Consider the following 5,739-nt stretch of genomic DNA (forward strand, 5'->3'; position numbering starts at 1 on the left):
CGCAAGTGCTGGAGGCCGGAAAACTGCCCCCCAAATGGCCAAAAAACAGCCAAAAAACAGGCTATTTTTGGGCTGTTTTGGGGCCTTTTTCTGCGCCATTTTCAGGCTGTTTTTCAGACTGTTTTCAGCTATTTTTGGGGCTGGTTTTTGGGCTGTTTTCATGCCTTTTTCCAGGCCATTTTTGGGGCTGTTTCCAGACTGTTTTGGGACTGGTTTTCAGCCTGTTTCAGGCCAGTTTTGGGGCCATTTTCGGGCCGTTTTTCACGCTGAAAAACAGCCTGAAAATGGGCTGAAAAATGGCTTGAAAACGGCCTGAAAAACAGCCCAAAAAGGGCATGGGCCAGCCAGCTAATCTTCGTGTTAGGTGTTTTGTGCCAGCCATGGCAGTTCCTTAAAAGGCCACCAGATGGGAGCAAAGAGGGACTTTTGATCCCCCTGGTGGGTCAAGGGGCTCCAGCTCCTGCAGCCTCATTGGTAAGGGAGGAGCCTTGGGCCCCTATAAGAACCTCTGCACAGGGGCTGTTTTTTCCCTTCTCTTGTTCTAACTTCTTACAGGAATGGTCCATGGGATCAACCTTGGCATGGATGCCTCCATGGCAGGGAACCCATTTTACTCTACTTCTAAATAAAGACTTAATTTGATTACATCATTGCATGCTGCCTTTTCTTGAAAGCACCCTCAACGAACCATCGATCTTCGTGAGATCCCTCACACTTCGTGTTTCTGGTACTCCGGTGTGTACACATGCACACATGTTCCAGTTTGGGCACTCGGTGCCGAAAAGATTCGCCATCACTGGTATAGGGTTTCCTGCTCAAGCCGGGGGTTGGTCTAGATGACCTCCGACATCACCTTCCAACTCTGTTATTCTGTGAGGGCCACCTCCTCCGATTTTGAGCAAAGCTGTGATTCGGAGGACAACAAGAGCCTTGGTAGTACAGTGGTCTAAGGCACCCTATTATTAAGATGGTTATTAAGACCAGCTGCCTGAAATTACTGCAGGTTCGAATCTCACCAAGGATCAAGGTTGACTCAGCCTTCCATCCTTTCTAAGGTAGGTAAATTGAGGACCCAGTTTGTGGGGGCAATAAGCTGACTTTGTATAAAAAAGAACACCGCTTAGGAGGGGCCGAAAGCCCTACTAAGCAGGTATATACAAAAGTATGAAGGCTATTGCTTAATGCATTGTAAGCCACCCTGAGTCTCCGGAGAAGGGCGGCATAGAAATAAATAAATTAAAAAAAAAAATAAGGGACTTCTGCACCATTGCGTTCTAATTAAGGTAGACCAAGTGAGTGGCAATGACCATCAGGCGTCTGTCTGAAAAATCTGTGGAGAGAAGTTGCAAACAAGGCCGACGAGCTCTCCCCCCACCTCACTCCCCCCTCAGCCATCTCTGAAGGATGACCGAGAGGTTGTGAGAGGCAGATGCAGAAGGCATAAAAACAAGCAATCAAAGTGTCCAGTGGTAGCAATTTATGTAGTCATTTATTTAGAAAATTGATAGGGCTGCCCGACTCACTCATGGTGTCACCGGGTGGCTTACAGAGATAAATCCCCAATATGCATGCCATGAAACCTTTGCTCTCCTAGTGACAACAATCCGCAACAAACTTTACTCCGTATCACTCCTGGGGTCCCTAGGCTCATTGGCAGAACCATGTCTTCTGGGACATTTGGAAGAGATAGGATTGCTGGGGGCCAATCCTATCTCTGCAGGGATGATGTTCTGTGAGGGATCTCACAAAGAACGATGGTTCGTTGAGGGCGCTTCCAAGAAAAGGTCAGCACGCAAGGATGCAATCGAATTAAGTTTTTATTTAGAAGTAAAAGTAGAGTAAAATAAGTTCCCAGGCATGGATGCCTCCATGCCTGGATTGAGTCCAAGGGTCAGTCCCATAGGAGAGTAGAACACGAGCAGGGAAAGCGCAGGGAAAAGCAGGGAGCAGCCCCTGTGCAGGGGTGCTTATAGGGGCCCCTGGCCTCTCCCTTACAAGGTGAGTGAGGGGGCCGGACTTTCCCCAATGGGGCTGCAGGAGCTGGAGCCCCTTGACCCACCAGTGGGATCAAAGGTGCCTCTTTGCCCCCATCTGGTGGCCTTTGAAGAGACTGCCATGGCTGGCACAAAACATCTAACATGTTCCACAAGAAAGGAGCTACCTGTTGTGGCCTGTTGGCCCCCGGTTCCTCCAGCAGCCGAATCAGAGGAGGAGGAGGAGGTGTGGGAGTCAAGGTAAGCATCAAGGCAACTTGAGAGCCCCAAGAGGGAAGAGGGAATGGAGCTGGCAGAGAGAGAGAGACAGAGGCGGATCCTGGGCCGTCCGTCAGCCCTCAGGTGGAGATCAACAGCCTCCAGGTCTGGAGGTGGCTGATGAGGAAGAGGAGGAACGGCTGGGTCCAGTGCCTGACACACGGATGCGCAGAAGGCAGAGGAGAGGAGAGCAGTGGAAATCTATGGGCCGGTCCTTGGGATGGAAGAGCCACCGTTGCTAGCGAAGCCCCACCTTAGCTCTGGGGATAAAAGGCAGGTGATGGAGGTGAATAGGTGTGGCAGACAACTATTCATCTCCCTAACAAGCTGGACTTGTTAGCCTGCGGTGAGAGAGAGATTTTTTGCTGGGGCTGCTGGCGCTCCTAATAAAGGTATTGTTGATTGAATTCAAAGGTTTTGTCATGTTTGGGGAGCTGGGTCAGACCACCACCATGGAGAAGGCCCTCCTTCATGCTCCCACAGATGGGGCTCCTTAAGAGAGAGGACCCATAACATCTCAGGCCTCTCTGCTCTGCAGGTTCTGGTGCATGTAAGTAAGAAAAACGGCTTTTCAAATAACGACAGCTCTGCCTGCTTCGGCTTGGCGCCTCACAGGCATCCTGCCATCAAAAGCAGGATGGAGGGAGGAGGGAGGGAGGGAGGAGGGAGATGAAAAGGGGAAGAAGGGCGGAAGGATAAAAGAGGGAAGAAGGGAAGGATGAAAGGGAGAAGAAGGGGGGAAGAATGAAAGCTGGCGCTCGAGTCGGACAATGAGGAGGCTGGAGAAGATGTGGTGCCAGAGGCAGGGATTGAGCCAGGGCCTTCAGAACCTCCAGAAGCTCCCTTAAGTGAAGAGGATGAAGAGGAGGAGCCTCTTCTCGATGCACAGGCACACAGAGCTGCCAAAAGGCAGGAGTGGCTCCTCAGGAGGAGGTCTCCTCGAGAGTAAGGCTTGGGGATAATTGTCCACTCCCTTAGCCTATTTAAGGAGGAACGCTGACTGAAGCAATTTGCAGGGAACAACTCCGTTCACATACCTTCGTGTCTTGCCTTGCTTATCTTATCAGCTTCCTGCAAATTGCTTCTGGGCATTCTGCCAACCACAGTAAGCTTTCAGTTATTATTCTTTGAATTCTTGGCGGCTGTTAATGCAATTAATTAACAGCCATTGTTTTAAAAGAGTGGTTTATTTAGTAAACTAAGGTTTGAAAGGACTTTGCGTGTGCTGTGTTTTTGGGGGGGGGGTCCGTAGCTGAGGCAGAACAGCACCCCACGGCCAGGCCCCTGGAGAAATATGTGGGTTACCCCCCCAAACATCTCAGAGTTCTCAAAACATCTTGGTGAGCTCCGGTTGGTTGGAAACGGACTGGTCACAGGTGGGAGGGATGGTCTGTGGGCAAACCTACAACTTATTTTTGTTCTCTAGAGAGTGCGGGAGATTTCAGAGCTGGCTTGACTTTGCTGCAACCAACATCCTTAGTAAAAGAACACTTTGCTTTAACCAAATGGAGTCAAAGGTTATTCTTTCCTAAGGGATCAGATTGGGGCAAGGAGGGAGCCACCACAGAGAAGGCTCTTTTGCTTTCTCCCACCAGATGTAACTCCTTAAGAGAGATAAACTGGGGGAAACCAGGCTTAATAGCAGTGGCCGTGAGAGGGATATTGGAGTCTTAGTGGGCAACCAGCTAAATATGAGCCAGCAGTATGCAGCAGCAGCTTAAAAAGCCAACACAATCCTAAATTGCATTAACAGAGGGATATAATCAAGATCAAGTGAGGTACTAATATCACTTTATAAAGCCTTAGTAAGACCACACCTAGAGTACTCCATCCAGTTTTGGTCACCACACTATATAAAAGATGTTGAGACTCTAGAAAAAGTGCAGAGGAGAGCAACCAGGATGATGAGGGCAGTGGTGAAATCTAAAATTTGTTACTACCAGTTCTGTGGGCATGACTTGGTGGGAGGGTAATGTGACGGTGGGCATGGCCATTTTTTTTTTTTTTACTTTTAAAACCATTTTTTCTACAACCTCTTCGGCAAAGAGGTTGTAAAAAATGCTTTCAAATGGCTCTGACGATCCCAGCTGAATTGCCCTCTGCCAATCAGGCAACTCAGCTGGGATTGTCAGAGCTTGGATCGTCAGAGGCATTTAAAAGAAAAAGACTTTTTTCTTTTAAATGGCTCTGACGATCCAAGCTGAGTTGCCTTGATAGGCAGAGGGTCTGTTGTTCAAGGCAACTCAGCTTGGATCGTCAGAGTCATTTAAAAGAAAAAAAAGCCTCTGATGATCGTGCAGCTCAGCTGGAAATGGGGGGGGGATGGGCAGGGATTTTTGCTACCGGTTCTCCGAACCACCCGCCTCCATCGCTACCGGATCGGCTGATCCGGTCCGAACCGGGAGCATTTCACCCCTGGATTAGGGGACTGGAGACTAAAACATACGATGAACGGTTGCAGGAACTGGGCATGGCTGGACTAGTGAAGAGAAGGACCAGGGGAGACACGATAGCAGTCTTCCAATATTTGAGGGGCTGCCACAAAGAGGAAGCGAGTCAAGCTATTCTCCAAAGCACCTGAAGGCCAGACAAGGAATCATGGATGGAAACTGAACAAGGAGAGAGATTCAACTTAGAAATGGGGAGAAATTTTTGTGATAGTGAGAGCAATCAACCCATGGAACAGAAGTTGCCTTCGGAAGTTGTGGGAGCTTCATCACTTGAGACTTTCAAGAAAAGATTGGACTGCCATCTCTTGTAGGCTGTAGGTGTAGGCTCTCCTGCTTGAGCGGGGGGTTGGACTAGATGACCTATAAGGTCCCTTCCAACTCATCTGTTAATCTTTAAAGAGATAACATCTCCTTCCTTCCTTCCCATTCTGGTGGGACAGGTAGATCTGGTGAGAACAGACGGTCCTTCAAATAACCTGGTCCCAAGCCATGAAGGGCTTTAAAGGAGACAACCATTACCTTGAACTGGATGCAGTACTCTAGGTGTGGTCTTACTAAGGCTTTATAGGCAGGGATGGTATACACTTACTTTCCCTACCGGCTCGCAAATGTGAGTACGTCCCGTCCACGCATGCACCTGGCCTTTGGTGCATGTGCTTTGCTGGTGTGTACACACCTTTGGCACATGCGCCTGGCCTCAAAAATGTGCCTTAATAGGATGGCATAGAGCTGAGGTGGGTGGGCAGGCCAAGCCACGATTTCCGTTACCAGTTCAGGCAAAGCGTCCCAAACTGGCTAAATACCACCTCTGTTTATATTGGTATTAGTACCTCCCTTGATCCTGATTGAATCCCTTTATTAACGCAATTTAGGATTGCATTGGCTTTTTCGGCTGCCACTGCACACTGCTGGCTCATATTTAACTGGTTGTCCACTAAGTCTAAGACAAGAAATTAAAAGATGCTTGCTCCTGGGGAGGAAAGCTATGGCAAATCTAGACAGCACCCTAAAAAGCAGAGACATCACCCTGCCAACAA

Source organism: Pantherophis guttatus, chromosome 3 (assembly GCF_059756535.1).
Source record: "Pantherophis guttatus breed Tessera chromosome 3, ASM5975653v1, whole genome shotgun sequence".
In the NCBI taxonomy this organism is placed as follows: Eukaryota; Metazoa; Chordata; class Lepidosauria; order Squamata; family Colubridae; genus Pantherophis; species Pantherophis guttatus.